This window comes from Balaenoptera musculus, chromosome 6, assembly GCF_009873245.2.
Source record: "Balaenoptera musculus isolate JJ_BM4_2016_0621 chromosome 6, mBalMus1.pri.v3, whole genome shotgun sequence".
NCBI lineage: Eukaryota > Metazoa > Chordata > Mammalia > Artiodactyla > Balaenopteridae > Balaenoptera > Balaenoptera musculus.
This window is the reverse complement of record NC_045790.1, coordinates 88,975,281-88,996,377: the sequence shown is the minus strand read 5'-3', so window position 1 is coordinate 88,996,377 and position 21,097 is coordinate 88,975,281. Positions and strand designations below refer to the sequence as shown.

At 38.6% G+C, this 21,097-nt stretch overlaps 1 protein-coding gene across 3 annotated transcripts in view; it reads right to left on the bottom strand.

Moving 5' to 3' along the window:
- SLC44A1 (solute carrier family 44 member 1) overlaps positions 1–21,097 on the bottom strand; it is a 214,471-nt gene that overhangs the window by 5,146 nt on the left and 188,228 nt on the right. The gene's annotated exons all lie outside the window — the stretch shown is intronic.

Sequence of the window (21,097 nt, the reverse complement as noted above, 5' to 3'; positions counted from 1 at the left end):
ATGTTTCCCTTGTCTGTTAAAAAAACCCAATATAAAATTAAAGGGAATTTTGAAAAAAGAAAAATTAATTTGTAATTCTGCCATCCTCACATACCTGTTTTCAGGTTTATGACTCCCCTTTTGTCTTTGTCCACAGCATGTGCCCCTTTCACCTTGCATTATTTTAGACACATTCCCTGTGTTTCTGGTATTCATGTAATTTTTCAATGGTTACATAACATTTCATTAAGCAGATGTATAATTATTATTTAAACATTTCCCTAATGTGCTCTATGAGGGCAAAGACTTCTGTTTTCATCACCTCTGTACCCTCAGCATTTAAAACAACGCTGGCAAAAAGTAGACACTCAATACATATTTGTTGAATAAAAAGTAAATTCAAATGGTTTCAAATTTTTACTCATATATTATTATTATTTTTCAAATTTCATCTTGCCTTCTTTTGACTAGTTAATTTTTCTCACTCTACCTCCATGAAATAAAAAGTTTATTATGGGGCTTCCCTGGTGGCGCAGTGGTTGAGAATCTGCCTGCCAATGCGGGAGACACGGGTTCGGGCCCTGGTCTGGGAAGATCCCATATGCCGCGGAGCAACTGGGCCCGTGAGCCACTATTACTGAGCCTGCGCGTCTGGAGCCTGTGCTCTGCAACAAGAGAGGCCGCGATAGTGAGAGGCCTGCGCACCGCGATGAAGAGTGGCCCCCGCTTGCCACAACTAGAGAAAGCCCTCACACAGAAACGAAGACCCAACACAGCCATAAATAAATAAATAAATAAATTAAAAAAAAAAAATAAAAAAGAAGTGTAGCTGTGCACCAATAAAAGTCCATTTATAAACACTGATTGTGAAAAAAAAAAAAAAAAAAGTTTATTATGATTATTTTCTCTTTTTTATGTAGAAAACATTGAGTGATCAATTTTCTTTGATGATGATTGGTATGATTCCATGTAAATCCCTTGTGTATTTGAAATGTCTTTATTCTACCCTCACATTTATTTCATAGTTTGTATAGATTATAGAGTTCTACAGTGGAAATCATTTTCCCTGTGAATTTTGAAATTGTCTTTTCATTTTCTTTTAGCTCTCAGTGCTCTCTTGAGAAAGCCAATGTTGTTCTGATTCTTTATCCTTTTTCTATGTATAATGTTTCTCCCGTTCCCTTCTCTCTTTCTCTCCCTCTCTCCTGCCCTCTGTTCCTCCTCCAACCTCTTTTCCCTGAATCTTCCTCTTTTAAATAACCAAACTTTTTAATGAATACAATCTTCTCTGTTATGTATCTTTTTTTTTTTAAATAAATTTATTTATTTTTGGCTGTGTTGGGTCTTCGTTTCTGTGCAAGGGCTTTCTCTAGTTGCGGCGAGCAGGGGCCACTCTTCATCGTGGTGCGCGGGCCTCTCACTGTCGCGGTCTCTCTTGTTGCAGAGCACAGGCTCCAGACGCGCAGGCTCAGTAGTTGTGGCTCATGGGCCTAGTTGCTCCGCGGCATGTGGGATCTTCCCAGACCAGGGCTCGAACCCGTGTCCCCTGCATTGGCAGGCAGATTCTCAACCACTGTGCCACCAGGGAAGCCCTATTATGTATCTTAATTTAGTAATTTTTAAAAAAGTGTTCTTGCATCTTACAGTCTGTTTCCTCCAAGTCATTTTGTTGTTGTTGTTTTCTCTTTGTTTTGGTCTCTATCTTTCACGGTAGAGACTTGCCTCAGGGGTCTGGTAATTCTTATTTAAGAATGGGGCACTAACTATATTCAATATCTTGTAATAATCTATAATGGAAAAGAATCTGAAAAAGAATATACAATATATATATATAACTGAATCACCTTGCTGTACACCAGAAACTAACACAACATTGTAAATCAACTATACTTCAATTAAAAAAAAAAACAAAAGAATGGGGCACTAAAAACTAATCGGAAGCTTTTTATTTGTAGGTAGATTTTGAAATTGAAGAGCTTTACTACAGGGTGACCTCGCTGGGCCATTTAGTTGGAGAACTCTGGGTGTCAACATCTTTAGGTATTTTCCCTTGGCCTAGTCAGATTCCCCAGAGAATAATCTTCCAATCTCATGCTTGGTGGGTGAAGGCCTGGTTGCTAGATTTCTGCGAGCTCAGAGGGGGAAGGAGGCCACAGGTCCTCTACTTTCAGTATGTAGACTTCCACTTAACCCCCAAATTTTACTATGGTTCCTTGCTTCTGATGCCACCCTACGTCCTGTTTTACCCTCTTCAGAGATTCCCCCCCTAATTGTCTGCTGGGGATGAAAAGGGGCCTGACTTCACAGAATAGAGGATGGTGTCTGGAAAAATTAATTTTTTTAGCATACCTTTAAAAATTTAATTATAACTTAAATACAATAAAGTGCACAAATCTTACATGACTAATGAATTTTTACACATGTATGTATCCATGTAACACCATCTAGATTGACATATAGACTATTTCCAGCACCCAAGAAGACTCCCTCATGACCCCTTCCAGTCAAAGTACTCCCTAAAGTAACCACTATTCTGATATCTTTTACCATAGATTAGTTTTGCCTGTTCTTAATCTTGATTTAAACATTAAATCACACTGTGCGTATTCTTTTGTGTCTAGCTTTCTGCTCAACATTGTGAGATTTATTCATATTGTTTCAAGTTAGCTGTAGTTCATTATTTTTCATTTCTGTGTAGTTTGCCATCATATGAATATACCACAATTTATTAATCCATTCAACTGTTGTGGAAACTTGAGGTGTTTCCAGTTTGAGGCTCTTACAAATAATCCTTCCATGAACATCATTGAACTTGTCTTTTGGTGCACATGTGCATGCATTTCTGTCAGGTACATGACCAGGAGCGGGCTTGCCAGATCTTAGGACATATATTTATTTTTAGCTTTAATCATACAGCCAGACAAGTTTCCAGTGTGCTTGTACTGATTTATTTTCCCACAAGCAGTGTATGAGAGTTCCAGTTGCTCCACAACCTAGTCAACACCTTGAATTTTAGCCATTCTGGTGGGTGGGTAGTTGTATCTCATTATGGTTTTAATTTGCATATCCCCAATAACTAAAGATGTTAAGCATCATTTTATATGCTCATTGGACATTGGACTATCCTCTTTTGTGATGTGCCTATTCAAGTCTTTTACCCATTTGGGTTACCTGTCTTTATCTTCTTGATTTGCAGAAGTTCTTTATACATTTTAGGTGAGTCCATTTTTAAGTGCGTTTTGCAAATATTTTTCCAGTCTGTGGTTTATGTTTTCTCTCTTTTAATGCTGTCTTTTGACAAACAGAAGTTTTTGATTTTTATAATGTCCAATGGAAGGCTCCCTTTTAAACAACTTAAAAAGGAATGATTTCATTTAAAAGTCTGGTCCGTCTTTCTGAGTTCACTTTAATGTACTGTAATAAAACTTATGCTGAGCAGAAAACCATCTTTGCTCCAGGGTTCAGGATGATGATTCTTGTTCCAGCTGTCATCAAGATTAAACATTACCAGACACAAACTATATTATGCTACTACAGGCAACAGCAAAGAGGAAGAGAGGGATCAGTCTTTGGTTGTTCTAGCAGACCATACTGCAACAAAGCTTTGATCTCTAAAGACAGACGGACAAAGCTTCCAGGCCCAGGGAATCATTGTCTCTACCCCTTTCTTTATACATCACTTGTTAATAATCTGATATCATTTTGGATGTTTTATGCAATCCTGAATATTCCTGTGCCCCTATCGTCAACAAAGTGGAACAGAAAGACAAGCATTTTATTATATACAAATGATAAGATTTTATTACCTTTAACAAGGAGTGGCCTGAACAGATACTGTAGTTGGCCTACTAGCTAATTATTGACAAAGAGAAGGGCTATAATCAACTGTTCACAAACTAGAGCCACCATTCAACTGTTTTTGACCAGAAAAAGATAATCTCATACAGTCAGTGTACTGTTTTTGGTAACTTTGCAAATAGTTTATGTTGGAGGTAGGCCAGAAATAAAAGGCCTCAAATCAAAGCTGCTTTATCATGCATGGTACAGAGGAGGGGCTCAATAAATATTTACCAGATGAATTTGAGGAGGCTGAGATGAGTGTATGGAGTTATATTTGCCTAAAATTGACAAGGCTTCAAATTCTTTTATCCACACTATATGGGCTGGAATTTGGGCCTAATTTGTCAATTTGTCTCTAAGCAGACTAGAGTTCCACCTTCTTTTCAGGTGCGTGTCCCTCTTATGACCCTCATGTCTTAGAGGAGATGTCAGTCTCCTACCCACGCCAGGCAACAGGTAAGAAGCATGGGCCAGTGTTCAACTATACTCCAGGTACTTGTTAGAGAACAAAATGTACTCATTTCACTCCAGTATTCATCAAAAACTCAGCAAAGACATAAATTCCAATGGAATAGAACTGCAAGTCCAGCAGTAAACCCATACATCCATAGTCAATTAATTTTGGCCTTGATAAGAATGCCAAGACCATTTCATGGGGAAAGAATCGTCTTTCAACAAAGAGTGACGGGACAACTGGATACCCGCATACAAAAGAAGAAAGTTGAACACATACCCTACACCATGCACAAAATTAACTAAATATAGATGAAAGATCTAAATATATAAGCTAAAACTATAAAATTCTAAGAAAAAGAAAGACTAAATCTTTACAACCTAGGTAATGGTTTCTTATATATGACAAGAAAAGAAAAAGCAACCAAAGAAAAAATACATAATTGGATTTCATCAAAATTAAACACTTTGGGGCTTCCCTGGTGGCGCAGTGGTTGAGAATCTGCCTGCCAATGCAGGAGACACGGGTTCGTGCCCTGGTCTGGGAAGATCCCACATGCCGCAGAGCAACTGGGCCCGTGAGCCGCAATTACTGAGCCTGCGCGTCTGGAGCCTGTGCTCCACAACAAGAGAGGCCGTGATAGTGAGAGGCCTGCGCACTGCGATGAAGAGTGGCCCCCGCTTGCCACAACTAGAGAAAGCCCTCGCACAGAAACGAAGACCCAACACAGCCATAAATAAATAAAAATAAAAAAAATTAAAAAAAAAAAAAAAATTAAACACTTTTATGCTTTAAAGGACACTATAAGAAAGAGAAGAAAACAACCCACAGAGTGGGAGAAAATATTTGCAAATCAGATATCTGATAAGGATCTGGTATCCATAGTATGGAAAGAAATTTTATGCTAAACAACAAAAAGACAAACTATCCTATTAAAAAATGGGCAAAGCACCTGAATAGACATTTCTCTTAAGAAGATACACAAACGGCCAATAAATATATGAAAAGGTGCTTAAAATCATTAGTCATTAGGAAAATGCAAAGCAAAACCAAAATGAGATACCACTTCACACCCACTAGGATGGCTACAATCAAAAAGATGGAAAATAACACATATTGGCAAAGATGGAGAAATTGGAACCTTCGTACATAGCTGCTGGGAATGTAAAATGGTGCAGCTGCTGTGTAATATGGTTTGGCAGTTCCTCAAAAAGTTAGACACAGTTACCACATGACCTAGCAATTCCATTCCAAGGTATATACCTAAGATAATTGAAAACATATATCCACACAAAAACTCGTACACAAATGTTCATAGCAGCATTATTCGTAATAGTTAAAAGGTGAGAACCTAAATATCCATCCAACTGACGAATGAATAAACAATATGTGGTATATTATACAATGGAATATTATTCAGTCATAAAAAGGAGTCAAGTACTGGTATATGCTACAACTTGGTTAAACCTCTAAAACATTATGCTAAGTTAAAGGAGCCAGACAAAAGAGTCTACATATTGTATGATTCCATTTACATGAAATATCCAGAACAGGCAAATTCATAGAGAAAAAAAGTAGATTGGTGGTTGCCTGGTGCTGAGTGAGGGAAAGAGGTATTGACTGCTAAAAGGCATGGGGTTTCTTTTTAGGGTGGGAAAAATGTTCTGGAGTTAGATCATAGTCATGGTTGCACAGCTTTGTGACTATGCTAAAAGCCATGAATAGTACACTGAAATGGTAAATTTTATGATATGTAAATTATATCTGAATAAAAAAAAGAGAAAAGACCTATGAAAAACTTCAGTAAGAAATTATTTAGCCCCACATGATAAGAACTGTAGTTAAAGCACACAAACACAGACACATAAAGAGACACAAAAGAAGATTTAAACAGAATTGATATAAAATCAAAGTTCTGCATGGGAAGAATTATTTTAAAAATTATTTTCTCCAAATTAATTTATATACCTAATGGTGTTCTAATTAAAATTGCAGAGGCCTTTTTGGCAGATGGTAAACAGTTGATAAGTGATTTTATGCCAAAGGATAAAAAGTATTATACAGAAAAATGAAAGATATTAACCGAGACAGAGAATATGGTGGTGGAGTTAGTTACACTTTTACATATGTAGTTCAAGGAAGGCTTCACTGATGAGGTAACATCTGTACTGAGACATGAAGCAAGTGAGGGCAGGAGACGTGGCAGCAAGTACAAAAGCCCTGAGATATGCCTGCTTATACAAAGAACAGCAAGGGGCCAACGCGTCTGGTGGCTAGAGTGGAGTGAATGAAGAGGAGTTAGCAGGAAATGATTTGAGAGCAGTAATAGACGAGTGTGTGGGTGTGAATCATGTAGGGATTCTGAAATTTATTCAGAGTGAGATGACAAGCCATTGGAGAGTTCTGAGCAAAAGAGTTATGGGATCTGACGGATTTTCAAAGCATAACTCTGACTCCTGTGTTGAGAATAGGTAGGGGGATAAGGCTGGAATCAGGAAGACAAGTTAGGAACCTATTGCAATTTTTCAGGCAAGAAGTAAATGGTGGCAGCAGTGGAGGAGGTGAGAAGTGATTGCATTATGAATCTTTATGAAAAAATAGAGTCCGAACTGCTGCTGGACTGTATGTGAGGTATGAGAGAAAAAGAGTGGTCAAGGATCATCGCATGGCTTTCATTCTCAACAAATGGAAGGTCAGTGTTGCTGTTTACTGAGAAGGGAGTTTGGTTTGGTAATGTTAAGTGAGACATAGTTATTATAAATCCATGGTGATGGCAGGTAGGCCACTGGAATTGCCTAAAGTGAATCTAAATTTCATCTGGTAGAAAAATGGGCAAGCGTTGCTAAGTAAAATTTCAATGTGAAGATTAATGTAGGGAATTGTCCTTACAGATATGAAAGTGCAATCTAAAACTACAATAAATAAAACTGGCACAAGAAATCCAAAAGAGATGGATGAAACTAGACATATACCTTGAAATGGTTCCTAAAAGGCCTCTGTGCATTTGCATATTTAACTGTGATGTTTTCACTATTTGTAATGAAATTTTGGATGATGATTAATCTCTAACTTTGAGGTACGTACTTTTCCCAGAAACATCTTTATTGTTTTTCCCTCAATATTCATAATTATTGTCAAGAAATTAAATACAGAAAACCCTACCTTCAAATCCCTCAAACCTTCGAGATAATCTAGTTTTATATCCTTCCAGATCTCCCTTCTAAGGCATGAGATGAATTGTGTGCTCTGTGGATGCGTATCACTTAGCTGTGAGTGAGTCAAGCTAATGCCCATTGTGAAGATATTAATGCAGCTTCATTTCATTTTTCAGTCAAATTCCCAGTATCTCATTACAGCTTTCTACACTGTTCAAGACCATCAAGATTTATTGAAGTATGCAATAACTTTACCAATATCATAGTCATAATCATAGTAGCTAATATGTACCGTACTGGAGGTTTTCCAGGTTATATACCTCATGCTAAATGCTCTGCATGCACCATGTAACGTAATCCTCCCTACAATCCCTCTTTCATACATGGGGAAACCAAGGATTCAATGGGCTAAGTAACTTGCTCAAGACCAAAAAAAACCAGCAGAGCCAGGATCTGAACCCAGATGTGCTGATCACAAAGTCCATCTATTAGCTACTATACTTCTTGGAATATTAAGGATCTACTACATATGGTAAAATATGTTCACAAATCAATGGGGGAAGGAACAATTACCTAATAAATCAGTGAAAAATTTGTTAAATATTCACCATGTGCCTCACTTCATACTTTATTTAGTCTTTTGTTTTGTTTTCTTTTCTAGTTTTTTTTACACTTTTTCAAATTTTGTTTATTTTTTATACAGCAGGTTCTTATTAGTTATCTATTTTATACATATTAGTGTATATATGTCAATCCCAATCTCCCAATTCATCCCACCACCACCCCCACTTGTCCCCCTTGGAGTCCATACATTTGTTCTCTACATCTGTTTCTCTATTTCTGCCTTGCAAACCGGTTCATCTGTACCATTTTTCTAGATTCCACATATATGCATTAATATACGATATTTGTTTTTCTCTTTCTGACTTACTCCACTCTGTATGACAGTCTCTAGGTCCATCCACATCTCTACATATGACTCAATTTCGTTCCTTTTTATGGCTGAGTAATATTCCATTGTATATATGTACCACTTCTTCTTTATCCATTCGTCTGTCAATGGACATTTAGGTTGCTTCCATGACCTGACTATTGTAAATAGTGCTGCAATGAACATTGGGGTGCATGTGTCTTTTTTAATTATGGTTTTCTCTGGGTATATGCCCAGTAGTGGGATTGCTGGGTCATATGGTAATTCTATTTTTAGCTTTTTAAGGAACCTCCATACTGTTCTCCATAGTGGCTGTATCAATTACATTCCCACCAACAGTGCAAGAGGGTTCCCTTTTCTCCATACCCTCTCCAGCATTTGTTGTTTGTAGATTTTCTGGTGATGCCCATTCTAATTGGTGTGAGGTGATACCTCATTGTAGTTTTTTTTTCTTCTTTTTTTAAAAAATTAATTAATTTATTTATTTATTTTTGGCTGTGTTGGGTCTTCATTTCTGTGCAAGGGCTTTCTCCAGTTGCTGCGAACGGGAGCCACTCTTCATCGCGGTGCGTGGGCCTCTCACTGCCGCAGCCTCTCCCGTTGCGGAGCACAGGCTCCAGACGCGCAGGCTCAGTAGTTGTGGCTCACGGGCCTAGCCGCTCCACAGCATGTGGGATCTTCCCGGACCGGGGCACGAACCCGTGTCCCCTGCATTGGCAGGCAGATTCCTAACCACTGCGCCACCAGGGAAGCCCCCCTCATTGTAGTTTTGATTTGCATTTCTCTAATAATTAGTGATGCTGAGCAGCTTTTCATGTGCCTCTTGGCCATCTGTATGTCTTCTTTGGAGAAATGTCTACTTAGGTATTCTGCCCATTTTTTGATTGGGTTGTTTTTTTTTTTAATATTGAGCTGCATAAGCTGTTTGTATATTTTGGAGATTAATCCTTTGTCCATTGATTTGTTTGCAAATATTTTCTCCCATTCTGAGGGTTGTCTTTTCATCTTGTTTCTAGTTTCCTTTGCTGTGCAAAAGCTTTTAAGTTTCATTAGGGCCCATTTGTTTATTTTTGTTTTTACTTCCATTACTCTAGGAGGTGGGTCAAAAAAGATCTTGCGGTGATTTATGTCAAAGAGTGTTCTTCCTATGTTTTCCTCTAAGAGTTTTATAGTGTCCAGTCTTACATTTAGGTCTTTAATCCATTTTGAGTTTATTTTTGTGTATGGTGTTAGAGAGTGTTCTAGTTTCATTCTTTTTCATGGAGCTGTCCAGTTTTCACAGCATCACTTATTGAAGCGATTGTCTTTTCTCCATTGTATATCCTTGCCTCTTTTGGCATAGATTAGTTGACCATAGGTGCATGGGTTTATCTCTGGGCTTTCTATCCTGTTCCATTGACCTATATTTCTATTTTTGTGCCAGTACCATATTGTCTTGATTACTGTAGCTTTAGACTATAGTCTGAAGTCAGGGAGTCTGATTCCTCCAGCTCCATTTATTTCTCTCAATATTGCTTTGGCTATTCAGGGTCTTTTGTGTCTCCATACGAATTTTAAGATTTTTTTGTTCTAGTTCTGTAAAAAATGCCATTGGTAATTTGATAGGGATTGCATTGAATCTGTTGATTGCTTTGGGTAGTATAGTCATTTTCACAATATTGATTCTTCCAATCCAAGAACATGGTATATCTCTCCATCTGTTTGTGTCATCTTTGATTTCTTTCATCAGTGTCTGATAGTTTTCTCAGTACAGGTCTTTTACCTCCTTAGGTAGGTTTATTCCTAGATATTTTATTCTTTTTTGTTACAGTGGTGAATAGGATTGTTTCCTTAATTTCTCTTTCTGATCTTTCGTTGTTAGTGTTTAGGAATGCAAGAGATTCCTGTGCATTAATTTTGTAACCTGCAACTTTACGAAATTCATTGATTAGCTCTAGTAGTTTTCTTGTGGCATCTTTAGGATTCTCTATGTATAGTATCATGTCATCTGCAAACAGTGACAGCTTTAATTCTTCTTTTCCAATTTGTATTCCTTTTATTTCTTTTTCTTCTTTGATTGCCGTGGCTAGGACTTCCAAAACTGTGTTGAATAATAGTGGCGAGAGTGGACATCCTTGTCTTGTTCCTGATCTTAGGGGGAATGCTTTCAGTTTTTCACCACTGAGAATGATTGCTGTGGGTTTGTCATATATGGCCTCTATTATGTTGAGGTAGGTTCCCTCTATGCCCACTTTCTAGAGAGTTTTTATCATAAATGGGTGTTGAATTTTGTCAAGAGATTTTTCTGCATCTATTGAGATGATCATATGGTTTTTCTTCTTCAGTTTGTTAATATGGTGTATCACATTGATTGATTTGTGTATATTGAAGAATCCTTGCATCCCTGGGATAAATCCCACTTGATCATGGTGTATGATTCTTTAAATGTGCTGTTGGATTCTGTTTGCTAGTATTTTGTTGTGGATTTTTGCATCTATATTCATCAGTGATATTGGTCTGTAATTTTCTTTTTTTGTAATATCTTTGTCTGATTTGGTATCAGGGTGATGGTGGCCTCGTAGAATGAGTTGGGCAGTGTTCCTCCTTCTGCTATATTTTGGAAGAGTTTGAGAAGGTGGGTGTTAGCTCTTCTCTAAATGTTTGATAGAATTCACCTGTGAAGCCGTCTGATCCTGGACTTCTGTTTGTTGGAAGATTTTAAATCACAGTTTCAATTTCATTACTTGTGATTGGTCAGTTCATATTTTCTATTTCTTCCTGGTTCAGTCTTGGAGGGTTATACCTTTCTAAGAATTTGTCCAATTCTTCCAGGTTGTCCATTTTATTGGCATAGAGTGGCTTGTAGTAGTCTCTTATGATGCTTTGTATTTCTGCAGTGTCCATTGTAACTTCTCCTTTTTCATTTCTAATTTTATTGATTTCAGTCCTCTCCCTCTTTTTCTTGGTGAGTCTGGCTAATAGTTTATCAATTTTGTTTATCTTCTCATAGAACCAGCTTTTACTTTTATTGATCTTTGCTATTGTTTTCCTTGTTTCTATTTCATTTATTTCTGCTCTGATCTTTATCAGTTTTGTTAGTTCTTGTTTTTCTAGTTCCTTTAGGTGTAAGGTTAGATTGTTTATTTGAGATTTTTCTTGTTTGTTGAGGCAGGATTGTATTGCTATAAACTTCCCTCTTAGAACTGCTTTTGCTGCATCCCATAGGTTTTGGATCATCGTGTTTTCATTGTCATTTGTGTCTAGGTATTTTTTTGATTTCCTCTTTGATTTCTTCAGTGATCTCTTGGTTATTTAGTAACGTATTGTTTAGCCTCCATGTGTTTGTGGTTTTTACTTTTTTTTCCCCTGTAATTTATTTCTAATCTTATAGCATTGTGCCTGGAAAAGATGACTGATATGATTTCAATTTTCTTAAATTTACTGAGGCTTGATTTGTGACCCAAGATGTGATCTATCCTGGAGAATATTCTGTGTGCACTTGGGAAGAAAGTGTAATCTGCTGTTTTTGGATGGAATGTCCTATAAATATCAAATAAATCTATGTGGTCTATTGTGTAATTTAAAGCTTGTGTTTCCTTATTAATTTTCTGTCTGGATGATCTGTCCATTGGTGTAAGTGAGGTGTTAAAGTCCCCCACTATTATTGTGTTACTGTCGATTTCCTCTCTTATAGCTGTTAGCAGTTGCTTTATGTATTGAGGTGCTCCTATATTGGGTGCATATATATTTAGAATTTTTATATCCTCTTGGATTGATCCCTTGATCATTATGTAGTGTCCTTCTTTGTCTCTTGTAACATTCTTTATTTTAAAGTCTATTTTATCTGATATGAGTATTGCTACTCCAGCTTTCTTTTGATTTCCATTTGCATGGAATATTTTTTTCCATCCCCTCACTTTCAGTCTGTATGTGTCCCTAGGTCTGAAGTGGGTCTCTTGTAGACAGCATATATATATGGGTCTTGTTTTTGTATCCATTCAGCAAGCCTGTGTCTTTTGGTTGGAGCATTTAATCCATTCACATTTAAGGTAATTATCAATATGTATGTTCCTGTTACCATTTTCTTCATTGTTTTGGGTTTTTTTTTTTGTAGGTCCTTTTCTTCTCTTGTGTTTCCCACTTAGAGAAGTTCCTTTAGCATTTGTTGTAGAGCTGGTTTGGTGGTGCTGAATTCTCTTAGCTTTTGCTTGTGTAAAGCTTTTGATTTCTCCATCAGATCTGAATGAGATCCTTGCTGGGCAGAGTAATCTTGGTTATAGATTCTTCCCTTTCATCCCTTTAAATATATCATGCCACTCCCTTCTGGCTTACAGAGTTTTTGCTGAGAAATCAGCTGTTAACCTTTTGGGAGTTCCCTTGTATGTTATTTGTTGTTTTTGCCTTGTTGTTTTAATAATTTTTCTTTGTCTTTAATTTTTGTCAACTTGATTACTATGTGTCACGGTGTTTTTCTCCTTGGTTTTATCCTGCCTGGGACTCTGTGCACTTCCTGGACTTGGGTGGCTATTTCCTTTCCCATGTTAGGGAAGTTTTCAACTATAATCTCTTCAAATATTTTATTGGGTCCTTTCTCTCTCTCTTCTCCTCTGGGACCCCTATAATGCGAATGTTGGTGTGTTTCATGTTGTCCCAGAAGTCTCTTACGCTGTCTTCATTGCTTTTCATTCTTTTTTCTTTATTGTGTTCTGTGGCACTGAATTCCACCATTCTGCCTTCCAGGTCACTTATCCATTCTTCTGCCTCAGTTATTCTGCTATTGATTCCTTCTAGCGTATTTTTCATTTCAATTATTGTATTGTTCATCTCTGTTTGTTTGTTCTTTAATTCTTCTAGGTGTTTGTTCTTTAATTCTTCTAGGTCTTTGTTAAGCATTTCTTGCATCTTCTCAATCTTTGCCTCTATTGTTTTTCCGAGGTCTTGGATCATCTTCACTATCATTATTCTGAATTCTTTTTCTGGAAGATTGCCTATCTCGACTTCACTTAGTTGTTTTTCTGGGGTTTTATCTTGTTCCTTCATCTGGTACATAATCCTCTGCATTTTCATTTTGTTTATCTTTCTGTGAATGTTGTTTTCGTTCCACAAGCTGCAGGATTGTAGTTCTTCTTGCTTCTGCTGTCTGCCCTCTGGTGGATGAGTCTATCTAAGAAGCTTGTGCAAGCTTCCTGATGGGAGGGACTGGTGGTGTGTAGAGCTGGGTGTTGCTCTGGTAGACAGAGCTCAGTAAAACTTTAATCCACTTGTCTGCTGATGGGTGGAGCTGGGTTCCCTCCCTGTAGGTTGTTTGGCCTGAGGCAACCCAGCACTGGAGGCTCCAGGCATTTTGGTGGGGCTAATGGCAGACTCAGGGAGGTCTCATGCCAAGGAGTACTTCCCAGAACTTCTGCTGCCAGTGTCCTTGTCCCCGTGGTGAGCCACATCCACCCCCTGCCTCTGCAGGAGACCCTCTAACACCAGCAGGTAGGTCTGGTTCAGTCTCCTGTGGGGTCTCTGCTCTTTCCCCCTGGGTCCTGATGTGCACACTACTTTGTGTGTGCCCTCCAAGAGCGTAGTCTCTGTTTCCCCTATTCCTGCCGAAGTCCTACAATCAAATCCCGCTAGCCTTCCAAGTCTGATTCTCTAGGAATTCCTCCTCCCTTTGCCGGACCTCCAGGTTGGGAAGCCTGACGTGGGGCTCAGAACCTTCACTCCAGTGGGTGGACGTCTGTGGTATAGTTGTTCTCCAGTTTGTGAGTCACCCACCCAGCGGTTATGGGATTTGATTTTATTGTGATTGTGCCCCTCCTACAATCTCATTGAGGCTTCTCCTTTGTCTTTTGATGTGGGGTATCTTTTTTGAGTTCCAGTGTCTTCCTGTCTGTGATTGTTCAGCAGTTAGTTATGATTCCTGTGCTCTCGCTAGAGGGAGTGAGTGCACATCCTTCTACTCCACCATTTTGAGCCCATCCACAGTCCTCACTTCATATAATATCCTAAAATTATTTACAGCTATTAAGATATATGAAAGATAAAGACATAACACTATTAAAAATAGAACATAAATTATACCTTATTTTTAAAAAGAAAAAAATCAAAGAAAAGATAGATAAGTATTTTACTGATTTAGGGGCTTAAGGAGAGACTTTTGAACAGAAAAAAATATAGGAGAAAATAACACAAAATAAATTATCAATTTGTTTATCATGAAATTTAAATCATTTACAGGTAAAAACATCACTAACAATATTAAAAGACAAATTATACAGAAGGAAAAATATTTTCCATAAATGTGAGTGAAAAAGTCCTAATATATAAAAATCTTTTATCCAACAGTAAGAAAAGTCGTGATATCTCAGTAGCAAAATTGGCAAAGGACATGAATAGAGAATTTATAGAAGAGGAAATAAAAGGGTTGATAAATAAATGCAAAATATTTAATTTGCTAATAAAAGAAGGCAAATGAAAACAACCAAGGACTGTCAACTTTTGCTTTAGGTTGATCAAAGGTGAATGAGAATAATGTCATGAGTATCTGCCAGGTATGGGAAGACAGGGACATTCATACACTTTAGTACAAATGCAAAGTGGTAGAACCTTTCTAGAGAGTGATTTAGCAAAATGTATCAACCTTCATAAAGAAGTACCCTCACCTTTTCATCTAGTAATATTATTTCCAGAAGTCTATTCTAAGGAAATAATCAGCAGTGTGACAAATATATCTCTACAGTAAAAGGGTTATAAGTAATCTAAAAATTTAGGGACTTCCCTGGTGGCACAGTGGTTAAGAATCCGGCTGCCAATGCAGGGGACACGGGTTCGATCCCTGGTCTGGGAAGATTCCACATGCCGTGGAGCAACTAAGCCCATGCTTCACAACTACTGAGCCTGTGCTCTAGAGCCTGCAAGCCACAACTACTGAGCCTGCGAGGCACAACAACTGAAGGCCACACGCCTAGAGCCCCTGCTCTGCAGCAAGAGAAGCCACCAAAATGAGAAGCCCGTGCACTGCAATGAAGAGTAGCCCCTGCTTGCCACAACTAGAGAAAGCCAGCACGCAGCAACGAAGACCCAACTCAGCCAAAAATAAATAAATAAATATATATATAAATATTCTATAAAAGTTTAATAAAAAATTAATATAAGGGAATATAAATCCACTAGTAAAAATCATGGTTTTTTTAAACATCTTTATTGGAGTATAATTGCTTTACAGTGGTGTGTTAGTTTCTACTTTATTACAAGGTGAATCAGCTACACATATACATATATCCGCATATCTATTCCCTCTTGCGTCTCCCTCCCTCCCACCCTCCCTATCCCACCCCTCTAGGTGGTCACAAAGCACCGAACTGATCTCCCTGTGCTATGCGACTGCTTCCCACTAGCTAGCTATTTTACATTTGGTAGTGTATATATGTCCATGTCACTCTCTCACTTTGTCCCAGCTTACCCTTCCCCCTCCCCGTGTCCTCAAGTCCATTCTCTAGTAGGTCTTAGGTCTGCATCTTTATTCCCATCTTGCCCTTGGTTCTTCATGACCATTTTTTTTTGAAGAATATTTAATTATATGAAACATGCTTTATACATATATATGATATATATAATGTTATATAATGTTAAGTGACAAGGACAGGATATGAAAGTTTCTATATATCTATATTTTATTATCAACTGTGAAAATCGGTATAGATATGTAGATAAATAAAATCAGTATAAATATGTAGATATATATATATATACACAAATATATATAGAAGGAAATACACAAAAATCATTAAAGTAGTTATTCCGGTTAGATGGATGCACACGGTTTTTCTGTCTTTTCTGGAAACATTTGCTATGTATTTTAAAATAAAAATGTGCTACTTTAATGATCAGGAATAAAAATGATAACAAACAATAGCCTTTCAAAAGTTCATTTCATTTTGTCTAACAAGTCATTGAAGTTCTAGGAATGTATCCTTAACAATGGGCAGAGATATAGACAAAGATTTCTATACAAAGACGATCATTTTAGCATTGTTAATAATCCCCTAATTTTGAGAGGCAACTGTTTAATTCAATTATAGAAGAAAGACTGAATAAAATATAGTATGTTCAAATGAAAGAATATTATTAATAGTCCAACTTTCAAAGAATTTCAGTAACATGGGGAAATTCTCATATATCATGTTAAGCAGAAGCATATATCATGTTAAACATATGTTAATTACAGATTATTTAGTATGTATCTTATTTACTGTAACCTTTTATTTTTATTGAAGTATAGTTGATTTACAATGTTATATTAGTTTCATATAACCTTTTTTTTTTTTTTTGGTACACCACATGGCTCGCGGGATCCCAATTCCCTGACCAGGGATTGAACCCGGGCCACGGGCCACGGCAGTGAAAACCTGGAATCCTAATCACTATGCCACCAGGGAACTCCCCATATAACCTTTATTTTGCATATGAGTTGAATCAGATAGATAGTAGACAGACAGATAGGCAGACAGATAGATACACACACACACACACACACACACACACACTCATTTATTTATGTATAGCAATTTTATTTATTTACTCATTTATTTGTTTATTTTCCAATTTACCCATTTAACAATTTCTTTACAAAGACTGGGCTTGAATTCTGACTCTGGCAAAAAATAATTGTGTGACTTTGGGCAAATTACCAATCTTCCCTTAGCCTCTGTTTTCTCATCTATAAAATGGGAAGAACATCTACTCTGCAAGAGTAAATGGGGAGGGAGACCTTCAAGATGGCAGAAGAGTAAGATGTGGAGATCACCTTCCTCCCCGCAAATACATCAGAAATACATCTACATGTGGAACAGCTCCTACAGAACACCTACTGAACGCTGGCAGAAGACCTCAGACCTCCCAAAAGGCAAGAAACTCCCCAGGTACCTGGGTAGGGCAAAAGAAAAAAGAAAAAACAGAGACAAAAGAATAGGGACGGGACCTGCACCTCTGGGAGGGAGCTGTGAAGGAGGAAAAGTTTCCACACACTAGGAAGCCCCTTCGCGGGCGGAGACTGCGGGTGGCAGAGGGGGGAAGCTTCGGAGCCACGGAGGAGAGCGCAGCCACAGGGGTGCGGAGGGCACAGCGGAGAGATTCCCGCACAGAGGCTCGGCGACGACCAGCACTCACCAGCCTGAGAGACTTGTCTGCTCACCCGCCGGGGCGGGCGGGGGCTGGGAGCGGAGGCTCGGGCTTCGGAGGTCAGACCCCAGGGAGAGGACTGGGGTTGGCTGCGTGAACACAGCCTGAAGGGGTTAGTGCACCACAGCTAGCCGGGAGGGAGTCCGGGGAAAAGTCTGGAACAGGCTAAGAGGCAAGAGACCACTGTTTCAGGGTGCGTGAGGAGAGGGGATTCAGAGCACCGCTTAAACGAGTTTCAGAGACTGGCGTGAGCCGCGGCTATCAGCGCAGACACCAGAGACGGGCATGAGACGCTAAGGCTGCTGCTGCCGCCACCAAGAAGCCTGTGTGCGAGCACAGGTCACTCTCCACACCTCCCCTCCCGGGAGCCTGTGCAGCCCGCCACTGCCAGGGTCCCGTGATGCAGGGACAACTTCCTCGGGAGAACACACAGCACGCCTCCACTGTTGCAAGGTCATGCCGGCCTCTGCTGCCACAGGCTCGCCCCACATCCGTACCCCTCCCTCCCCACAGCCTGAGTGAGCCAGAGCCCCCTAATCAGCTGCTTCTTTAACCCCGTCCTGTCTGAGAGAAGAACAGACGTCCTCAGGCGACCTACACGCAGAGGCGGGGCCAAATCCAAAGCTGAACCCCAGGAGCTGTGTGAACAAAGAAGAGAAAGGGAAATTTCTCCCAGCAGCCTCAGAAGCAGTGGATTAAAGCTCCACAGTCAACTTGATGTACCCTGCATCAGTGGAATACCTGAATAGACAACGAATCATCCCAAAATTGAGGCAGTGGACTTTGGGAGCAACGATATATATATATATTTCCTTTTTCTCTTTTTGTGGGTGTGTATGTGTATGCCTCTTTGTGTGATTTTGTCTGTATATCTGCTTTTACCATTTGTCCTAGGGTTCTGTCTGTCCGGTTTTTTTTTTCCTTTTTATTACTTTTAAATTTATTTTATTTTTAATAATTATTTTTTATTTTAATAACTTTATTTTATATTATTTTATTTTTTCTTTCTTTCTTTCTTTTTTTCTCGCTTTTCTTCTGAACCGTGTGGCTGACAGGGTCTTGGTGCTCCGGCCGGGTGTTAGGCCTGTGCCTCTGAGGTGGGAGAGCCGAGTTCAGGACATTGGTCCACCAGAGACCTCCCCGCTCCACGTAATATCAAATTGCAAAAGCTCTCCCAGAGATCTCCATCTCAATACTAAGACCCACCTCCACTCAACGACCAGCAAGCTACAGTGCAGGACACCCTATAACAAACAACTACCAAGACAGGAACACAACTCCACCCATTAGCAGAGAGGCTGCCTAAAATAATAATAAGGTCACAGACACCCCCAAACACATCACCGGGCACAGTCCTGCCCACCAGCAACACAAGGTCCAGTATCATCCACCAGAACACAGGCACCAGTACCCTCCCCCAGGAAGACTACACAACCCACTGAACCAACCTTAGCCACTGGGGGCAGACACCAAAAACAATGGGAACTACAAACCTGCAGCCTGCGAAAAGGAGATCCCAAACACAATAAAGTAAGCGAAATGAGAAGACAGAGAAACACGCAGCAGATGAATGAGCAAGGTAAGCACCCACCAGACCAAACAAATGAAGAGGAAATAGGCAGTCTACCTGAAAAAGAATTCAGAGTAATGACAGTAAAGATGATCCAAAATCTTGGAAATAGAATGGAGAAAATACAAGAAACGTTTCACAAGGACCTAGAAGAACTAAAGAGCAAACAAACAATGGTGAACAACACCATAAATGAAATTAAAAATTCTCTAGAAGGAATCAATAGCAGAATAACTGAGGCAGAAGAACGGAAAAGTGACCTGGAAGGTAAAATAGTGGAAATAACTACTGCAGAGCAGAATAAAGAAAAGAGAATGAAAAGAATTGAGGACAGTCTCAGAGACCTCTGGGACAATATTAAACACACCAACATTCGAATTATAGGGGCCCCAGAAGAAGAAGAGAAAAAGAAAGGGACTGAGAAAATATTTGAAGAGATTATAGTTGAAAACTTCCCTAATATGGGAAAGGAAATAGCCAATCAAGTCCAGGAAGCACAGAGTCCCATACAGGATAAATCCAAGGAGAAACACACCAAGACACATATTAATCAAACTATGAAAAATTAAATACAAAGGAAAAATATTACAAGCAGCAAGGGAAAAAAAACAAATAACATACAAGGGAATCCCCATAAGGTTAACAGCAGATCTTTCAGAAGAAACTCTGCAAGCCAGAAGGGAGTGGCAGGACATATTTAAAGTGATGAAAGGGAAAAACCTACACCCAAGATTACGCTACCCAGCAAGTATCTCATTCAGATTCGAAATTAAAACCTTTACAGACAAGCAAAAGCAAAGAGAATTCATCACCACCAAACCAGCTTTACAACAAATGCTAAAGGAACTTCTCTAGGCAGGAAACACAGGAGAAGGAAAAGACCTATAATAAAAAACCCAAAACAATTTAGAAAATGGTAATAGGGACATACATATCGATAACTACCTTAAATGTAAATGGATTAAATGCTCCCACCAAAAGACATGGACAGGCTGAATGGATACAAAAACAAGACCTGTATATATGCTGTCTACAAGAGACCCACTTCAGACCTAGGGACACATACAGACTGAAAGTGAGGGGACGGAAAAAGATATTCCAAGCAAATGGAAACCAAAAGAAAACTGGAGTAGCAATTCTCATATCAGACAAAATAGACTTCAAAATAAAGACAATTACAAGAGACAAAGAAGGACACTACATAATGATCAAGGCATCAATCCAAGAAGATATCACAATTGTAAATATTTATGCACCCAACATAGGAGCACCTCAATAGATAAGGCAAATGCTAACAGCCATAAAAGGGGAAATCGACAGTAACACAATCAGAGTAGGGGGCTTTAACACCCCACTTTCACCAATGGACAGATCATCCAAAATGAAAATAAATAAGGAAACACAAGTTTTAAATGATACATTAAACAAGATGGACTTAATTGATATTTCTGGGACATTCCATCCAAAAACAACAGAATACACTTCCATCTCAAGTGCTCATGCAACATTCTTCAGGATAGATCAATCTTGGGTCACAAATCAAGACTTGGTAAATTTAAGAAAATTGAAATTGTTTCAAGTATCTTTTCTGACCACAACGCTATGAGACTAGATATCAATTACAGAAAAAAATCTGTAAAAAATACAAACACATGGAAGCTAAACATTACACTACTTAATAACCAAGAGATCACTGAAGAAATCAAAGAGGAAAGAAAAAAATACCTAGAAACAAAGGACAATGAAAACATGACAACCCAAAACCTATGGGATGCAGCAAAAGCAGTTCTAAGAGGGAAGTTTATAGCAATACAATCCTACCTCAAGAAACAAGAAACATCTCAAATAAACAACCTAACCTTACACCTAAAGCAATTAGAGAAGGAAAAACAGAAAAGTCCCAAAGTTAGCAGAAGGAAAGAAATCATAAATATCAGATCACAAATAAAGGAAAAAGAAATGAAGGAAACAATAGCAAAGACCAATAAAACTAAAAGCTGATTCTTTGAGAAGATAAAGGA